This window comes from Stegostoma tigrinum, unplaced genomic scaffold (genome assembly GCF_030684315.1).
Source record: "Stegostoma tigrinum isolate sSteTig4 unplaced genomic scaffold, sSteTig4.hap1 scaffold_54, whole genome shotgun sequence".
NCBI lineage: Eukaryota > Metazoa > Chordata > Chondrichthyes > Orectolobiformes > Stegostomatidae > Stegostoma > Stegostoma tigrinum.
The window spans coordinates 3,800,251-3,821,030 of record NW_026728472.1 but is presented as its reverse complement, the minus strand read 5'-3'; the positions used below and the strand labels follow the sequence as shown (position 1 = coordinate 3,821,030).

Sequence of the window (20,780 nt, the reverse complement as noted above, 5' to 3'; positions counted from 1 at the left end):
TGTCAGGCCGGGAGGAAGCTGCAGAGCGCGGGAGCCGTGGTTTACGAAGGAAGTGGAATCTCTGGTCAAGAGGAAGCAGAAGGCTTCTGTTACTATAAGATGTGATTGCTCAGTTCGGGTGCTTGAGGGTTACAAGGTAGCCAGGAAAGACCGAAAGAGAGAGCTCAGAAGAGCCAGGAGGAGACTTGAGAAGTTGTTGGCGGATAGGATCAGGGTAAACCATAAGGTTTTCTATCGGTATTTAAGAAATAAAAGAATGAGAAAAGTAAGAATAGTCCCAATCAAGGATAGTAGTGGGAAGTTGTGTGTGGAGTCAGATGAGATAGGGGAAGCGCTAAATGAATATTTTTCAACAGTATTCACTCGAGAAAACGACAATGTTGTCGAGGAGAATACAGAGATACAGGCTACTGGACTAGGTGGGATTGAGGTTCACAAGGAAGAGGTATTTGAAATCCTACAGAGGGTGAAGATAGCTATGACCCCTGGGCCAGATGGGATTTATCCTCGGATCCTTGGGGAATCCAGGGAGGAGATTGCCGAGCCTTTGGCATTGATCTTTAACTCGTCATTGTCTGCAGGAATAGTGCCAGATGACTGGAGGATAGCAATTGTGGTTCTCCTGTTCAAGAAGGGGAGTAGAGACAACCCTGGTAATTATCGGCCAGTGAGCCTGACCTCAGTTGTTGGTAAAGTGTTGGAAAAGGTTCTAAGGGACAGGATTTATAATCATCTAGAAAAGAATAAATTGATTAGGGATAGTCAGCACAGTTTTGTGAAGGGTAGGTCGTGCCTCACAAACCTTATTGAGTTCTTTGAGAAGGTGACCAAACAGGTAGATGAGAGTAAACCGGTTGATGTGGAGTATATGGATTTCAGCAAGGCGTTCGAGAAGGTTCCCCATAACAGACTATTGTACAAAATGCAGAGGAATGGAATTGTGGGAGATATAGCAGTTTGGATCTGGACAACTGCACAATATTCAATGAACGTTCATGTCTCCACTTTGGTTCAAATGAAGACATGACTTCAACCAGTGCAGGTATCCAGTGAATGCCACTGACTCAATTTTCCATTCCTCTGCTTCACACCACATTCAATCAGAAGTTGCCTTGGTGGAAATGACAGATTGCACTTTCCTTCCTTTTCAAGCTCAGTGTCTCTGATCATATTTGTGGTCAATCCTGAAAGAGGTTACGAGAAGTGTGGCATGACGAAAAGTAAACTGAGCCGAAGTGTGCAGCTGTTTGACAGCACTGTCATCCAGATGTTGCATTACTTTGCTGATGATTGAGAATACATTGAGGTCATAATTGGTCAGGGCAATTTGTCTGCCGATTGCGTGACACGTCATCTTTCTCTGAAATGTGAGTGTTGCAAGTGTTTAAAAATGTACTGGAGAACATTTACTGTTGGTGTGGTGAATTGGGGCACATTGTTCCAGTACAGTTTGTGGGATGCTGCCAGGTGCCATGGCATTTGCAGTATCCGGAACATTCAGTCTTGTCATTGCATGAAATAATTTGAATTGCGTGTAAGTTAAGATCTGTGATGCCTCCTCAGGATGAGGGCAAGAAGATCATCCAGACTGGTGAATGGTTTCATCTGCTCCTACACCTTTTGTTCATAACATCTTGTAATAACTGCCATGTAGCCTGATGAGAAACTAAAGCTCATCTTGATTCATTTGCATTCGAAGGTGCCTATTTTTCCCAAACAAAAGGACCCATCACTGAGCGGGAAGTATGGAGAATGTTGTAGACATCAGTGGTGAGATAATGCTGGATCTTGACCAGCAAAACCACTGTTGTGTTGGTGAAATGCAAACAAAAATCTATATGATGTAAACTTTATTGTCAGCTAATCCCTTTGTCAAATGACAGATTCTGATGTTGGTTCCTGGAAAGCCTCCATTGTTGGAGGACGAGAAGCCGTATCCAATTGAAGCAGCACAGGCTTCTGCGATGACTGTGGAAACCATTGCTTATGCCTTGCTTCAAGCATTGTCAAGGAATGACATTGACTACGCAACACCGATTGCGAGGTGGCCAACGATGCAACAGAACTATGGTGGTGGATTTCACTCGACGCAGGTAAATGCTTGAGATCACAACAACAGGCATTCAGATATTTCCATTGATCATGTTACTAACTGGTGGTTGTTGCAGTTTGCAATCAAACTGGACACTGCATTTTCATCTGCAGGTTTGGTGCATTAGCACAAATTCCAGTTCTTCAATGGTGTTAATCCTTGGTTAAATTCTTACATGCACTTTGCCTGCGCATCACTTTTCCTCTTGGCATTGTCCTTGAAAACTATCTGTTTCTGTAAACCTTCACTTACTTGTTATAGGATCATTGAGGGACAGCATAATAGAGTGCGGTGGCAATGGAACAGACCCTTCAGCAAATTGTATGTGCCCTCACAAGATGCAAGTCCCGAACTATTCTCATCACATTTCCCAGCACTCGACCCAGAGCCTTGTATGCCTTGGCATCGCAAATGCCCAATCAAAGACTTGTTAAATGTTATCACGGTTTCTGCCTCTACCACCCACACAGTCGGTGCGTTCCACATTCTCACCACAGTTTGGGTGCAAAAACAAGTAAGCTTCCTCAAGAGATAGTAGGAACTTGCCAATGCTGGAGAATCTGAGAGAACAAGGTGTAGAACTGGATGAACACAGCGGGCCGAGCAGCATCAGAGAAGCAAGAAAGCTGACGTTTCGGGTCGAGACCCTTCTTCAAAAATGGGGGAGGAGAAGGGGATTCTGAAAAAAATAGGGGGAAGTGGGGAGGCAGATAGAAGATTGGTAAAGGAGAAGTTAAGTGAACTGTCCTGTGCTGTCCACTCACTGTCCCCTGCTCCAGAATCATAGAATAAGAGAATTCTCCAGATTTAGACCATAAGGCCATGAGACATAGGAGTGGAGGTAAGGCCATTCGGCCCATCAAGTCCACTTCACCATTTAAATCATGGCTGATGGGCATTTCCACACCACTTCCCTGCACTCTCCGCGTAGCCCTTGATTCCTTTTGAGATCAAGAATTTGTCGATCTCTGCCTTGAAGGCGTCCAACATCCCGGCCTGCACTGCACTCTGCGGCAATGAATTCCACAAGCCCACCACTTTCTGCCTGAAGAAATGTCGTCTGATTTCAGTTTTAAATTGATCCCCTCGAATTATAAGGCTGTGCCCACGGGTCCTCGTCTCCCCTGCTAACGGAAACAACCTCCTAGCGTCCACCTCTTCTAAACCATACATTATCTTGTAAGTTTTTATGAGTTCTCCCCTCAACCTTCTAAACTGCAGTGAGTGCAATCCCAGGACCCTCAGCCATTCATCATAGGTTAAGCCTACCATTCCAGGGATCATCCGTGTGAATTGAACAAGCACTTCATTCCATTGTGTCTGTAACCACTGAAGCCACACTAAGTTCACATTCGGCTCATGTTTTTGCAATAGGCCCGTTGCCATGAATGTTATTTCATTTTAAGTGCTGTACCAACCCTTTTTCTTTAATGTGAAAAGATTATCCACCACCTCAACTAAAGTCCCAGACAATGAATTCCAAACACCCAGCACCTTCTGGGTGTCTTTTCTTTCCTGAAATTCCTTCTGAGCCTTTTAGCTTAAATGTATGTACCTCTTCCCCCCCGCACCCCCGTGACCTCCCACCCCATGAATGGTCGTTCTGCTTCCCTCGCCTAGACCCATCAGAATGCAAACCATTTTTTCAGGACCTTCTTCAACCTTCTCTATTCGGAAGAAAACAAGCCAACCTTATCCAGATAAAACAGTGATGCTGCCTGGCCTGCAGTGTTCCTCCAGCTCCACGCTGTGTTATCTCAGACTCCAGCATTGACAGTTCCTGTTATCTCAAACTTATCCAGACTCTCCATCGAGTTAAAATGCTTCACCCCCTCAGAACATCCTGATGAATGTCCTCCACACATGCTCAAATGCAATCACCTCTCTTCTATAATGAAGAGACCATTAGAACATAGAACATTACAGCGCAGTACAGGCCGTTCGGCCCTCGATGTTGCGCCGACCTGTCATACCGATCTGAAGCCCATCTAACCTACACGATTCCACGTACGTCCATGTGCTTATCCAATGACGACTCAAATGTACCGAAAGTTGGCGAATCTACTACCGTTGCAAGCAAAGCGTTCCATTCCCTGACTACTCTCTGAGTAAAGAAAGCGCAATGTCCAGTTTAGAATAACAAGCTCACAAGAGAGATGACCTGGTTTTGGATATCACTCGGGACCACAGACTCAGAGAAAAAGCAAGACGACTCTGCGATTTGATGTAGAAACTGCTGACACTCCGAAGCCTGCAGCCCTCCTCCAATTCTCAAGTCAAAAGTCTGTCAATGACGGTGCAGCTCCAACAACACTGAAAACAATCTTGAGTCTAGGCCAAAGCAGCCCCTTGATTGGCACCGTATCCATTCTCTCCACAGCCAACCCCAAGAGACAATAATGTGTCCCTGTACAAGATGCACTGCCACATTTTTTACCCACTATTCTGACACACACCTTTCCAGACTTAGAAACCTCATCTTCAAGGGCAAGGACATCAGACATGGTAGCACTAACCCCAGTAAAATTCACCTCCAAGCTACTCACAAACTTATTTGGAAATGAATGGTTGTTACTGAGTCAATCTTCGTAATCTCTTTTGGAACAGCATTGTGGGTCTCTGTACAGCAACATGAAGCTGTTCAAGAAGTCAGTTCATGCTGGACAATCAGCAACAGCTATGTCTCATTAAAGAATAAACAAATCGGAAAGAAATCCATCTGAGAGTCACAGGCAAATGGGTACTTTTTTTGTTCACTCAGCAGATTGTGGGCTATACCAATTTTGAAAATTACAAATGAAGCTTTTGTTTGGGTGGGTATTGACAGCAGCTGCCCCCAAAATAAAAAGAAAATGGGAACTGTAGATGCTGGCGAATCCAAGATAACAAAGTGTGGAGCTGGATGAACACAGCAGGCCAAGCAGCATCTCAGGAACACAAAAGCTGACATTTCGGGCCGAGACCCTTCATCAGAAAAGAGGGAGAAGGAGACGGTTCTGAAATAAACAGGGAGAGGGGGAAGGCAGATTGAAGATGGACAGAGGGGAAGATAGGTGCAGAGGAGACAGACGAGCAATAAGGAAGGAGAGGATCAAATATGAAGGTTGGCTAGCTAGTCATATTAGAAATCACAGTGAAAGCTTCTTTCAATACATAAGAAACAAACATGAGGCAAAAGTACACAGTGGGCCGCTCCAAATTGATGCTGGAAGGCTAGTGATGGGAGATAAGGAAGTAGCTGAAGGACTTAATAAGTACTTTGCGTCAGTCTTCACCGTGGAAGACATGAGTAGTATGCCAACACTTAGGGAGAGTCAGGGGGCAAAGTTGAGTATGGTAGGCATTACAAAAGAGAAAGTGCTAGAAAAGCTAAAAGGTCTAAAAATTGCTAAATCTCCTGGCCCCGAAGGGCTACATCCGAGAGTTCTGAGGAAGGTGGCTGAGGAAATAGCAGAGGCTTTGGATGTGATCTTTCAAAAGTCCCTGGAGTCAGGGTAAGTCCCAGATGATTGGAAAATTGCAGTTGTAACCCCCTTGTTTAAGAAAGGATCAAGGCAAAAGGTGGAAAATTACAGGCCGATTAACCTGACCTCGGCAGTTGATAAAATTCTTGAATCATTGTCAAGGATGAGATTTGGAAATTCCTGGAAGTGCAGGGTCAGATTAGAACAAGTCAGCATGGATGTAGTAAGGGGAGGTCGTGCCTGCCAAACCTGTTAGAATTCTTTGAAGAGGTAACAAGTATGTTAGCCCAGGGAAACCCAGTGGATGTTATCTATCTAGACTTCCAAAAGGCCTTACAGAAGTGTCTCACGGGAGGCTGCTGAGCACGGTGAGGGCCCATGGTGTTCGAGATGAGCGACTGGCTTGGATTGAGGATTGGCTGTCTGATAGAAGGCAGAGAGTTGGGATAAAAGGCTGTTTTTCGGCATGGCAACTGGTGACGATTGGTGTCACAGGTTTCGGTGTCGGGGCCGCAGCTGTTTACCTTACATATTGATGATCTGGATGAAGGGAGCAGGGTCATTCTGGCGAAGTTTTCCGATGATACGAAGATAGGTGGACAGGCAGGTAGTACTGAGGAGGTGGAGAGGCGGCAGAAAGAGTTAGACAGTTTAGGAGAGTGGTCCAGGAAATGGCTGATGAAATTCAATGTGAGTAAATGTGGGGTTTTGCACTTTTGTAAAAAGAATACGGGCATGGACTATTTTCTGAATGGTGAGAATATTCGTAAAGCTCAAGTACAAAGGAATCTAGAAGTGTTGGTCCAGGATTCTCGAAAGGTTAACTTGCAGGTAGAGTCCGTAATTAAGAAAGCGAATGTAATGTTGTCCTTTATCGCAAGAGGGTTGGAATATAAAAGCAGCGACGTGCTTCTGAGGCTTTATAAAGCTCTAGTTAGGCCCCATTTAGAATACCGTGTCCAATTTTGAGCCCCACACCTCAGAAAGGACATACTAGCCCTGGAGCGTGTCCAGCAGAGATTCACACGGATGATCCCTGGAGTGGTAGGTTTGACATATGATGAACGGCTAAGGATGCTGGGATTGTACTCATCAGAGTTTAGAAGGTTGAGGGGAGATCTAATAGAAACTTACAACATAATGTCTGCCTCAGAAGGGGTGGACGCTAGGAAGTTGTTTCCGTGAGGCCGGGAGACTAGGACCCGTGGGCACAGCCTTAAAATTAGAGGGGGTAAATTTGAAACGGAAATGAGATGACATTTGTAAAGCCAGAGAGTGGCGGGCTTGTGGAAATCATTGCCACGGAGTGCAGTCGGGGCCAGGACGTTGGATGCCTTCGAGGCAGAGATCGACAAATTCTTGATCTCACGAGGAATCAAGGGCAACGGGGAGAGTTCAGGGAAGTGGAGTTGAAATGCCCCTGAGCCATGATTTAAATGGTGGAATGGATTGATGGGCCGAATGGCCCTACTTCCACTCTGATGTCTTCTGGTCTTAAGTAAAAGGGGCGGACATGAAGCCACTAGCGGTGAGTGTGGGTGTGGAGGTAGGGAAGGGATAGGTCAGTGTGGGGAGGACGGACAGCTCGAGCTGGTGGGAAGAGGTTTGGAGGTCGGGCATGGGGGTTTGGCTTGAGCTGGGAGGAGGGGATCGGTCAGAGGAAGAACAGATTAGGGGACGAGCTGGGCTGGTTTTGGGATGCATTGGTGGGAGGGGAGATTTTAGAGCTTGTGAAATGCACGTTGATACCATTGGTCTGCAGAGCTCCCCAGGCTCAGTTAAGGAAGGACAATAAACACTGGTCAGTCAGTCACACATCCAGCGAAAAAAGTTTATTTTTTTCAAAAAATGGGATGCACCTGTTAATCAAGTGGCAAAGCATTATCGAGTTTTGAGAAGATTTGTAGCTCAGGGTTGAGGTTCTGGGTGTAAGATTGCTCACTGAGCTGGAAGGTTAGTTTGCAGACGTTTCAACTCCGTTCCCGGTCAAATCATCAGGGAGCATCCGGGGAAGCGCTGGAGTTAGGTCCCGCCTTCTCTTTAAGTGTTCCGGTTTCCTCGGGTTGGTGATGTCATTTCCGGTTCCTTTTCTCAGCGGATGGGAGGGGGATTTGGCGCCAACGTGTTCTCCCGAGTGTAGCTTGTGTGTGGCATGAACTGCCAGAGGAGCGGCAGAGGCTGTTATACTCACAGTATTTAGAAGTCACCTGCAGGGACACATGAATAGGAAGGGGCTGGAGGGATGTGGGCTCCAGGCTGGCAAACAGAACGAGTCAGTTACGGTGTCTGGTCGGCCTTGTGGAGTTGGACTGAAGGGTCTGTTTCCCTGCTGTACAACTCGCGACTCTGTCTCTCTCTCTCCCATTTCCTCCAAACCCACCCCCCGCCACACACACAATCTCTGTCTCTCCATCTCTCTGTATGTGCCTCACTCTGTGTCTCTGTCTCTCTCTGTCGTCTTGTCTCTGCCACCTCGCTGTGCACTTCTGTCTCTCTCCTCTCTCACTCTGTCTCTTTGGTCTATGTGTGCGCCCCTCTCCATCTCTCGTCTGGTATCTGGCTCCCTCTGTGTGTGCTTCTGCCGTTCTCTCTCCCGTCTCTCCCTGTGAACATGTCTGTCCCCACTTCCCTGTGCCTCTCTTCCTCTCTGTCCGAGCCTCTCCACCTGCTCAGCAGGGAGCGTTGAGTTTTTTTGAACAAAGTTTAAAAATCTCTGTTTAAACCCAACCCATCCGCAATCAGACTGCATTTCTAATCCCCTCTTTCTCACACACACACAGAATCTGTCTCTTTCTCCCTCTCAGTCAATCCCCTTCCTCTCCTGTTCCTACTCACGCCTTTCTTCCCCTCTCCCTCGACGACGAGTCCGCTGTCTGGAACCCTTTTCCCGGGAGGGTTCTGAGGACCCAGCTGTTCGGCACTAGGGATCATCGCACCATGCTCCCGGACCCCTACAACCTCCTGTTCTCCAGCGGCCTCCAACATGACCACGGGGCTGGGAGCAGGCATCTGGGCTGCTGGAGTGCTCGCTGCTCAGTGGCTCGGCCCTGCGCCGCCTGTGCCGGGAGCGGGGATCCAAGGTGGGAGAAGGCCTCTTCGCCCGGCGCCTGGGCACAGCTGCCTGGCACCGAACCCGCGCACCCGGCCGCGGGTCCGCGACGCCTTCCGTAGCTGAGCAGCGTACAACTGTCTCCTACTGCAAGGTAAGCTGGGGGTGGTGGTTTGGGGTGAAGGGAGGATTGGGGACATGAGCACGGTCCCTGTTTCACATCCTGCGCCGCTCCTATCCCAAAGCGAGGTGTTGGGAATGGATGTTTTGGGGGTGAGAATTCCCCTCCCCGGGTGAGGGGAAGGCTGGGGACATTGGGAGGGTGTCTATTATCCAGCCCTGCGCGGGTTTCCGTAGCCGACCAGCCTGCAGCTCTCGTACCACATGGTAAAGGGAAGGAGGCGGATGGGATGGGGTCGGGGTTGGAGGATAGCCGCCCTGGAAGTGAGTGGACATGGGGAGAGTCACTATTGTGCAGCCCAGTGACTGAGTGGCCTACAGCTACTGCAAAAGGGTCGGATTAGGAGAGGGGTGTTGTCGGGAGGTTTGGGGTCACGGGCAGCGCCGCTTTCTGCAGCCGAACAGCCATTGCCACAAGATTGGATGGGAGGGGGTGTTTTAGGAGCGAAGGGATGCCCCCTCCCCCTGCTGCTGTGGGAAGTAGGATCTTTATCGCACAGCCCTCCGTAGTCGAATAGCACCCCGGCGACAAGGTGAGAAGGCAGGAGGGGCTCCCGGGGATGAGGGAAGGACACAACCACTGTCAGTATAAGGTTAGGGGGTGATCATACCCCTTCCTGGGGCTGAGGGGAGCTCCTGACGCCAAGCGAACAGCCGAGATCGACCCGCAGCTCTCCGACCTCAAGGGGACCCTGTCTCAGAGGCTGGAGCATTTCTAGCCAGAGCTCGAAGGGAAAGGGTCATCGCACCCAAAACGCTACCTCGGGACTTTTTCTTCACAGATGCTGAGCATTTCCAGCAACTTGTGTTTGCATTTCCACCCGGAGGTGGGTTTGTGGAGAGACACCATGGGACGGGAATGGGTGTGGGGTTTGATGGGACAGTCGCAGAGACTGTCGAGAGAGAGAGAGGCAACCCCTGTGTCAGGGTTTGGAAAATCTCCGGCAGTTCTTCATTTCTCTCTCAGCCGAAGGCGCTGCGTGCTTTGGTTTCCTTTCCTCTTGTACTCTCTCCCCCTGTGAATAAAGCCAGAGTGAGTTTGTGGGCGGAGAGAGAGAGAGAGAAGGGCCAGAAAGATGGAAATAAGGGAACATGACAAGGGAGTGAAATTAGAGCCAACAGAGGTGAGAGAGGGGGTGAGAATCAGAGGGAGGGAGGAAGAGCAAGAAAACACAAACAAAGGAGAATGGGGGGTAACAAGGCGTTGATGTGGATGAACACAGCAGGACAAGCAGCATCAGGGACGCAGGGAAGCTGATGTCAGAGATGATGGGAACTGCAGATGCTGGAGAATCCAAGATAATAAAATGTGAGGCTGGATGAACACAGCAGGACAAGCAGCATCTCAGGAGCACAAAAGCTGACGTTTCGGGCCTAGACCCTTCATCAGACAGGGGGATGGGGTGAGGGTTCTGGAATAAATAGGGAGAGAGGGGGAGGCGGACCGAAGATGGAGAGTAAAGAAGATAGGTGGAGAGAGTATAGGTGGGGAGGTAGGGAGGGGATAGGTCAGTCCAGGGAAGACGGACAGGTCAAGGAGGTGGGATGAGGTGAGTAGGTCGATGGGGATGCGGCTTGGGGTGGGAGGAAGGGATGGGTGAGAGGAAGAACCGGTTAGGGAGGCAGAGACAGGTTGGACTGGTTTTGGGATGCAGTGGGTGGAGGGGAAGAGCTGGGCTGGTTGTGTGGTGCAGTGGGGGGGGAGGGGACAAACTGGGCTGGTTTCAGGATGCGGTGGGGGAAGGGGAGATTTTGAAACTGGTGAAGTCCACATTGATACCATTAGGCTGCAGGTTTCCCAGGCGGAATATGAGTTGCTGTTCCTGCAACCTTTGGGTGGCATCATTGTGGCACTGCAGGAGGCCCATGATGGACATGTCATCTAAAGAATGGGAGGGGGAGTGGAAATGGTTTGCGACTGGGAGGTGCAGTTGTTTGTTGCGAACTGAGCAGGGGTGTTCTGCAAAGCGGCCCCCAAGCCTCCGCTTGGTTTCCCCAATGTAGAGGAGGCCACACCGGTTACAGTGGATGCAGTATACCACATTGGCAGATGTGCAGGTGAACCTCTGCTTAATGTGGAATGGCATCTTGGGGCCTGGGATGGGGGTGAGGGAGGAGGTGTGGGGGCAAGTGTAGCAATTCCTGCAGGTGCAGGTGAAAGTGCCAGGTGTGGTGGGGCTGCAGGGGAGTGTGGAGCGGACAAGGGAGTCACGGAGAGCGCGGTCCCTCCGGAAGGCAGACAAGGGTGGGGAGGGGAAAGTGTCTTTGATGGCGGGGTAGGATTACTGATGGAAGTGTCAGAAGATGATGCGTCGGATCCGGAGATTGGTGGAGTGGTATGTGAGGATGAGGGGGATTCTTTTTCGGTTATCGCAGGGACGGGCTGTGAGGGAGGAGTTGTGGAAAAATGCAGGAGACACAGTCAAGGGTGTTCTCGATTACTGCGTGGGCGGGGGGAGAAGTGGTGTGTGAGGTTGCGGTCCTTGAAAAACAAGGACATCTGAGATGTACGGGAGTGGAACCCTGGGAGCAGATGTGGCGGAAGTGAAGGAATTGGGAATAGTAGATGGCATTTTTGCAGGATGGTGGGTGGGAGGTGGTGTACGGTTACTAGATGGTTGCCCAAGTCGGAAACGGAGGCCCAGGAACGTGAGAGGTGTTAAGAGATGGTCCAGGTGAACTTAAGGTTGGGGTGGTCGGTGTTGGTGAAGTGGACGAACTGTTCAAGCTCCTCGTGGGAGCACAAGGCAGCGCCGATACAGTCATCCATGTACCGGAGGAAGAGGTGGGGTTCAGGGCCAGTGTAGTTATGGGAGAGGGTTTGTTCCAACAAAGAGGCAGGCATAGCTTGGGCCCATGCGGGTATCCATGGCCACCCTCTTTGTCTGTCAGGTGTGGGAGGAGTTGATAAAGAAGTTGTCGAGGGTGAGGATGAGTTCGCCTAAGCACATAAGGCGGGGGGGGGGTGTCAGTGGAGGGGTACTGATTAGCCCTGCAGGACAGGAAATAGCATAGGGCTTTGAGGCCATCTGTATGGGGAATGCAGGTACAAATGTGGTATACTGCATCCGCTGTATCCGTTGTGGCGTCTTCTACATCGGGGAAACCAAGCAGAGGCTTGGGGACCACTTTACAGAACATCTACACTCAGTTCGCACTAAACAACTGCTCATCCCCACCTCCCTAACCTGTTCTTCCTCCCACCTATCCGCTCCTCTCATCTCAAGCTACACCCCCATTTCCTACCTGCTAACCTCATCCCAACCCCTCGACCTGTTCGTCCTCCCGAGACTGAATATCCCCTCCCTACATCCCCACCTACACTCACCTTTACCTGCTCCATCCCCACCTCTTTAACTTGTCTGTCTCCTATCCACCTGTCTCCCCCACTCTCCCTGTTTATTTCAGAAACCCCTTCCCCTCCCCCATTTCTGAAGGGTCTAGGCCCGAAAACGCCAGCCTTCCTGCTCCTCTGATGCTCCTGGACCTGCTGTGTTCATCCAGCTGCACACCGGGTTATCTCGAATTCTCCAGCATCTGCGGTTCCCATTATCTCCCCCGATTGGTTGGAAGAATAACCCCAACCCACCCGCAGCACGAATGACATGAACAAAAACAAAGCCCAGCGGGTCCGGCAGCATCTGTGACAGAGTAAACAGAGTTAACGTTTCGGGTCTGGTGATCCTTCCCTGGAACTGTGCCCTGCCCTTGTCCTCTGGTTGGAAGCAGGGTGCTGCTTTCCTTCTCAGTGGAAGTCTTCAGCTTCTGCTTTGGGCGGGCCTCCTCCGAATCTCCCTGGATCTGCAGGGAAGAGGGACATCTTGCAAAGGATTGCTCACAAGAAAAAAAGCTGCAACCATTGCGTGGAAGCCGGCCACCTCTATAGGGCATGCCGCGGCGGGGGACCACCTACGCCCAAGTTGCTGGCAGGGGCAATGCGGGGCAAGCCTCCCTGGAGGAGAGAAAGGCACCAGGCCCCTGCAAGGACCCCCCTAATGTGCAGGAGGGCCAGGTCGTGCAGGAGGGACAAGCCCCGCAGGATGGACCCGAGGCCAGCAAAGCGCCCCTGCAGATTCCGCTCCCCCCAACAACCCGGAGTTGATGGAGGAGGTGACAGGTGACCCAGGGGAGTGGACGACAATCCGGAAAGCGAGGAGGATGGCGCGCCAGCGGGGCACGGCCCCGCAGCCATCAGGCAGGAAGAGGCAGCTACAGAGGGGCTGTGAGAGCTCCTCTGATGAAGGGCTATAAGAGCTCCTCAGAGGAGGCCCGCCCAAAGCAGAAGCTAAAGATCTCAAGGGAGAAGGAAAGCAGCACCCCGATTCCAGGTGACGGGAAGCGTCATGAGGCTTTGTCCGACACCCAGCCACGCGCTGCTGGGACCCTGGAGAACCACCCCCGGAACATTCAGGCAGGAAGCAGGAAACATCATGTCCCCAGTCTGACCCAGAGCCAGACTCTCCTGACTCCATACCCGCGACGGGGGGGTGCCGTCTGGAAGGCAGCACGGATGGTTTCCTGAGCCCGGAGAGCGTCGGGCAGTTAGCCCGGGCAATGGACATGAAGGGACAGATAGAGGGGGCTGGACCTTGGAATCGGGGAGGGTACTGCGGTCACTGCGGGTACGAGTTGCGAGCATTAATGTGCGCAGGGTCAAGTCCACCGCAAGATGTGTGTCCACCTTGGCCGACCTGACCACCGTCAAGGCAGACCTCCTGTTTCAGCAGGAGTGCGGGATACCGCAGCTCAGCAGGTACGGGAAATGGTTGGGTGCCTGGACCTGTGGGCCTTCGATCTGGTCTGGGGGGCGTAACGACTGTCACTTCTCGGGCCTGGCTATTCTGCTGCGCGGGTGCAACTTCATAATCTCTCAAGTTCAGGTGGTGGTGGTGGAGCGCCTCCTAGTGGCTGATGTCACCTACAGGAACGGTCCCCTGAGGCTGATCAACGTGTACGCCCCAGCGGTACGGAGTGAGCGGTTCGCCGTCATGCAGCAGCTTCCACCTCTGCTGGCCATGTCCAGCCCGGTCATGCTCGGCGGAGACTTCAACTGCATCATCGATGCAGATGGAAGATCCGGCCTGGGGACAGCGGGTGGGGGGAGTCAACTGGACGTCACGTCCCAGATTCCTGGTGGGCACGGTGAAGGACGCGAAGCTGCTCGATGTCTTCAGCACCCCTGCAGACAGAGCGCAGCGGAGATACACCTGGTGGCGGCCAGACGTGTCTATCCGCTCAAGGATAGACTTCCTGTTTGTGTCACGGGCGTTCTCGGTCAGGTCCACCGGCCTCGAACCGGTGTTTTTTTCTGACCACTGCCTCCTGCTGGCCGACTGTCACTTACAGGACGACCAGCCGGCCGGCAAGTGGACGTGGAAGCTCAACACGACTGTTGATCCCAGAGAACGTCAAGGAGCTGAAGAGGGAGGACGCTGGTTGGAGAGCCTTGAAACCCCTCTTTGAGTCTCGGGGCGACTGGTGGGAGACGATGAAGGAGAACATCGAGAGGTTCTTTGTCCTCGAGGGTGTTCGGAAGGCGAGAGAGGGGCGGGGAAATCTGTCGCAACTCCAGAAAAGGATGCAGAACCTGCTCTTCCTGCAGTCGATGGGGGTCGATGTCACGGAGGACCTCCGCGAGGTGAGGGGCCAGCAAGCCTCGCTCTTCGCCGCGGAGGCCTCCAGGATTATCTTCCGGTCCAGGGTCCGCTCTGTGGAGCGGGACGAGATGTGTTCGCGTTTCTTCTTTCAGAAGGTGCACAAAGAGAACTCTGTGCTCAGCCGGCTCAAGGAGCACGACGGCTCGGTGACGTCATCTCGGCCCGACATTTTGAGGACCAGCAGATTCTTCTATGCCAGACTGTACGACGCGAAGCCCACGGACGGCACGGCCTCCGAGTCGTTTCTCTTGTCTATCACGGTGGTCTTATTCGATGGCACGATGGAGTAGCTGGACCGGCCGATATCCCTGGAGGAGCTGACCAGAGCCCTCAAGTCCTTGGAGAGGAGAATAAGGCTCCCGGGAGCGACAGACTACAGGTCGAGCTGTATTCTGCTCTGTGGGACCTGGTCGGCCAGGACCTGCTGGAGGTGTACGATAGTGCGCTTCGGGCAGGGGAAATGTGCAAGTCCATGAGGAAGGGCATCATCACCCTCATTTACAAGAGGAAGGGGGAAGAGGGAAGAAATTAAGAATTGGCGTCCCATTTCACTATTAAACGGGGATGACAAAATCCTGGCCAAGGTCAGAGCCAACCGGGGCAGGTCTGTCCTGGAGTCGGTTATTCACCCTGACAAAACCTGTGCTGTGCCGGGCAGGAAGATCGTTGGGAGCCTCACGCTCATCAGGGATACGATCGCCTACGTGCAGGACAGGCGGGTGGACACCTGCCTCATCAGCCTGGACCAGGAGAAGGCCTTTGACAGGGTCTCTCATGCTGACATGAGGGACGTCCTCGCCAAATTGGGGTTCGGGGAGGGCATCCGCAATTGGATCCGGTAGGTCTCCACAAACATTGTTAGTGCAGTCTCGATCAACGGGTGTGAATCAGACAGTTTTCCTGTCAGATCTGGAGTCAGGCACGCTCTCTCCTGCCTTGTTCGTGTGCTGTGTGGAGCCCTTCGCCACATCCATCAGGAAGGACATGAGCCTGAAGAGCGTGACTATCCCAGGCAGCGGAGGCCTTCAGGTCAAGGCGATGTCGTCGTCTTCTGCACCGATTGTTGGCTGGTGAGTAGGCTGTCGGACATCTGCAGCCAGTTTGAACTGGCCTCGGGTGCCAACGTCAACGGGGTAAGAGCGAGGCCATGTTCTTTGGGAACTGGGACGACTGCTCCTTCATCCCCTTCACCGTCAGGACAGACGACCTGAAGGTGCTGGGTGTTTGGTTCGGTGGAGCTGGGGCATGCGTTGAGACTTGGGAGGAGCGTATCACCAAACTGAAGCAGAAGCTGGGCAGGTGGACGCTCCAGTCCCTCTGCATCACGGTTAAGAACCTGGTTGTCAGGTGCGAGGGGCTTTTGGTACTGTTGTACGTGGCGCAGGCCTGGCCTATTCCCTGGACCTGCGCCGCTGAGGTCACCTGGGCCATCTTCCACTTCATTTGGGGATCAAGGATGGACCGGGTCCGCAGGGACACCATGTACAAAGACCTGGAAAATGGGGGAAAGGGCGTTCCGAACACCACACTCGCCCTGACGGCTACCTTTGTGTGCGGCTGCATCAAGCTGTGCATAGATCCTCAGTACGCAAACACCAAGTGTCACTACTTACCGAGGTTCTACCTGTCTCCGGTGCTGCGAAGGATGGGCTAAGCCTCGTTGCCGCGGAATGCTCCGAGTAGGTGGACTGTCCCGTACCACCTGTCCTTCATGGAGAAATTTTTGGAGGGAAACATCTTTGACCACAAGGCCGTCAGGCAGCGGTCAGCACGTAGTATCCTCGAGACCCTTCGGGAAAAGGAGAGGGTGGATCCCATCGTGTGGTTCCCCATGCAGACTGCCGAAGTCATTTGGCAGAATGCCTCATCACCAGAACTTTCAAACAAGCACAAGGACATTGCTTGGCTGGCAGTGAAAGGGGCTCTGCCAGTGAGATCCTTCATGCATGCCCAGAATCTCTTGCACCACCGCACGCTGCCCTCGAGACGGCTGCGGGGGCGGGGGGGGCCGCGAGACTGTCGATCACCTCCTTCTGGAGTGTGCCTATGCGCATGAGGTCTGGAGGGGGATGCAGTGGTATTTGTCGAGGTTCGTCCCGAGCAGCTCCGTGACACGGGACTCCGTCCTCTACAGGCTGTTTCCTGGGAGGCACACTGAGACCAACATCAACTGCGCCTGGAGGACTATCAATGTGGTCAAAGATGCTCTTTGGTCTGCCCGCAACTTGCTGGTCTGCCAGCTGAAAGAACTGACACGGACTGAGTGTTGCAGACTGGTGCACTCCAAGGGACGCGTTAAGCCTGGGGCAGCCGCCGCCGAGGCACTGTGGGGAAAGACCACCGTGTGAAACCCCTCGTCCAGAATAGGAAAAAAAGAGCCCTATCTGGTAACTGGGCCCAGCTGGCACCTCCCCCAACTGGTCAGGGGGCCAAATGGGACTGCGTGGGGAGACAACTGCCGGGGTATTTTCTTTGCTTTGTTTTTTTCTTCTTTGTTTTGTTTTTTTCCTTTAGTTGGTGTATGCACCCCCGGGTAACCTGGAGCGGCTTGCATGACTGGGTAGGTGTATAAATATGTTTTTTTTTGTACATCTTATGAATAAAGTATATTTTTTCAAATAAAAAAAGTGACGAAACGTGTGAAAATGAGCCTTCCAGCTCAGTGAGCAAATTTACATCCAGTCTTGTTGTCTATTCCAAAACGTAATACCATGCCACACCTACAACAAAACATGGCAGTGGACAGACAGAAAGGAAATTAGCCGTCAGAATATGTGAACGTCAGCTAGCAGCAAAATGGCACGATGAATTCTCCTTGATATCTGTGCATTCAGACAATGAAGGCCGTCAATTTAACTGAGGCTAAGTGGCCATAGTAGCCCACGCCAAACACACACACGCATGGGAATTCCTGGAGGCATGATTCTCCATCCATGCTTCAATCAACAAATACATAGAATCGGACGCTACTTACAAACCCATACAGATCAAAACTGAAAATGACAGTACTCACCATAACGGACCGGACAGCATAAATTCCCAGCAGAGTAGAATAACATCGGTTCAAAGGCTGTCTCCAGGCACGGTGACACAACACCTGAACAAATACAAGCCAGTTCGGTGAGCAAGTCAACAGTCTTATCCACAACCCAAGCTATTGAACTTTGCCAAAATTTTAGACTACATTTTTCATTCTGTCCCTTTGGAGAACAATTCTTGTAGCTCACAAAACTGCTACTTCAAAGTAACATCAAAAAAAAAGTCCAAATGAATGCATTGATGAGGGGAGTTCTGGCCAGTCATGCAGACGTGGGTATCATCTGATGCATGGAGAATGCTTTCTGACCAGAGCTGCAGCAGATGAGTGTCAGATACACAGACAGACTGGGCAAATAGATTTACATCAGAGCTCACATCTCCCAGCCTGGGAATCTGAGGCGGCGCTCAGACATTCAAGTAATGAGCCTCAATATCAGCTCAGCAAGATCTCACAATTGCATTTGCAGATACAAACGATTTTGTTTTACAATTTCATGATGCAATCAGGAAAATCTATGACACAAAATGTAACCTCCTTCTCATTCCACACCTTTTCTACCTCGGTACCATCCGACAGGTAATATACATCCCCCGATCTCTAACATTCTGCAGGATCCCACCTTTTCCTACATTTGCACTATTCTCCCATGTCTGCAAATGTCCCTTTCTCTGGAACATGTCCAGGTTCTATAACCTTCCTATCTCTGAAACATCCCCAGAACAGCACCGGAGGTAAATGGAGGTGACTGAGATCAGAATGATTTTGTACACATGAGAATTTTACATAAATACGGAGGGTTGCAATCACAGGAAGGGGTTTCAGGGAGCTACAAAGCATGTGATCTGAATGCGTTAATACAAATAGGAAGGGTTGTCAGGAGTAGAGGAGATTACACAGACGTCAATAGATGTCAAGATTGGGAGGGCTGTGCTAAGTGGACGAGATTTCATAGGTAGACAGGATCTTAGAACTAAGAGGAGTTCACGTCAAGACAAAGAGATGTAGGGGCTGCACGAGTTCATCGAGAGGGGGAGGTTAGGAGGGCTGGAGCAGTTTGCAGGGATAAGGACGCTTACAGGATGGGGGTGCTTTACAAAAACAGGGAATGTTTTATGGAATGGTGCATTGTACACAGAAAATAGGATCCAAAACAGAAATGGACACCTGTAGCGACTGAAGAAATGCAATGTAGAGATGGAGCAAGACTTAGATGGGAAGGCTGGAGTCCAAAAGTGTCTTCAAAGAGACAGAAACAGCAATAGGGGCTGGAGACAGTTATACAGATAAAGTAGCATTGAACAAACCGGATGTGATCCTGAGACACAGAGTTGTAGGGGTGGGTGAAATTTGCAGAGCTATTTACAGAGAGGGGGACATTTTTAAGCTACAGTAATAGGAAACATATTGCAGCATTACACAAAGAGACAGTGTTTGAGATGCTGGTTTACAAAGAATGGCAGGGCTCTAGGCAGGGGAGGAGCAAACAGAGAAATGGAACATTGCAGCGGCTACAAAAAATGTACAGAGTGTAGGGAGATTTATTGGGCCGAGGGGAGGTTAGAAAGACTGTGGACTGCAGAGTTTGCAGGGACTGGAGGAGGCCTGACAGATGGGGAGTGAGACAGGGGCTGGAGGCCTTTACTGGAGATAGATGTTTGCAGGAAAATGAGGAGTTTACAGATATAAAGGAGGGCAACAGAGGCTGGTTCAGATTGCATACACAGGGTGGGCTGATGAGCTACAGAGCATCAGACAGGTTTAAAGGAGCAGGAAACGGTAACAGAGATAGGGAAAGTTTCAATGTTGTAAGAGGTATGAGCGTGTGGGACGAGGTCACAGAGGCAGGGGTGGCTATAGGGATTGGAGGAGCACACGGAGGTCGGGACACTGGAGGATATAATGTTACACAATAGGGAGAATTCCAGCATCTGAAGGGAAAGAAAACATGGAAGGCTATTGGGCTGCAGGAGGAAACAGACCGTGAGTACTGCAGGTACTGGAGCAGGTTTGAGATATACGCAATACTCTGCAGTGTAAGAAAGTTCCAGTGATAAGAGGCTGTGTAAGTTACACATAGGGAGGATAGCAGGAGCCAGAGGTGGTTATGGAGAGAGGCAGTGTTACACAGAAACATAGGAAAATGGGTTAGGTGTAGACTATTCAGCCCCATGGGCCTGCTCCACTCTTCAATCAGATCACGACTGATCATTTAGCTCAGTTCCCTCTTCCTGCTTTCTTGCCATACGGAAACGGTCATGACTGGAGCAATCTACAACGATCGGGAGCGTTGGAGTGAGTGGAGTAAGTTACAGAGATAAAGAGAGCTGTGGAGCACTGTCAAAGTTAAAGACACAGGGAGAGTCATTCAGCCTGGAGAAGATTACAATGTTACACAGAAGTGTACAGGCTGAAAGAGGTGACAAAACTGGAGGTATGTAGGGGTTAGAGGAGGTTACTGTGACAGGGAGGATGGTAGAAGCTTTTCTTGGTTATAAAAGTAATTATCTTCTTTGTTTTTGAAAGAGATAACAGACAAAGGTTTTGAATGACTCAGGAGATTACTTGCACAAGGAGGAGTGGAGCAAGATGGTATCAGAGATAATGGGAACTGCAGATGCTGGAGATTCCAAGATAATAAAATGTGAGGCTGGATGAACACAGCAGGACAAGCAGCATCTCAGGAGCACAAAAGCTGACGTTTCGGGCCTAGACCCTTCATCAGAGAGGGGGATGGGGGGAGGGAACTGGAATAAATAGGGAGAGAGGGGGAGGCGGAGCGAAGATGGAGAGTAAAGAAGATAGGTGGAGAGAGTGTAGGTGGGGAGGTAGGGAGGGGATAGGTCAGTCCAGGGAAGACGGACAGGTCAAGGAGGTGGGATGAGGTTAGTAGGTAGCGGGGGTGCGGCTTGGGGTGGGAGGAAGGGATGGGTGAGAGGAAGAACCGGTTAGGGAGGCAGAGACAGGTTGGACTGGTTTTGGGATGCAGTGGGTGGGGGGGAAGAGCTGAGCTGGTTGTGTGGTGCAGTGTGGGGAGGGGACGAACTGGGCTAGTTGAGGGATGCAGTGGGGGAAGGGGAGATTTTGAAACTGGTGAAGTCCACATTGATACCATATGGCTGCAGGGTTCCCAGGCGGAATATGAGTTGCTGTTCCTGCAACCTTCGGGTGGCATCATTGTGGCAGTGCAGGAGGCCCATGATGGACATGTCATCAAGAGAATGGGAGGGGGAGTGGAAATGGTTTGCGACTGGGAGGTGCAGTTGTTTTTTGCGAACTGAGCGGAGGTGTTCTGCAAAGC

At 51.1% G+C, this 20,780-nt stretch overlaps 1 long non-coding RNA gene across 1 annotated transcript in view; it reads right to left on the bottom strand.

The window, feature by feature from the left end:
* Positions 1-7,421: 7,421 nt before the first annotated feature.
* Positions 7,422-20,780, bottom strand: part of LOC132208811 (uncharacterized) — a 50,558-nt gene continuing 37,199 nt past the window's right edge. The window contains exons 2-3 of the long non-coding RNA XR_009444940.1: positions 17,456-17,539; positions 7,422-9,801 (exon numbers count right to left, since the gene is read on the bottom strand). This is a non-coding gene — a long non-coding RNA (uncharacterized LOC132208811). The remainder of the gene's footprint in view (positions 9,802-17,455; positions 17,540-20,780) is intronic.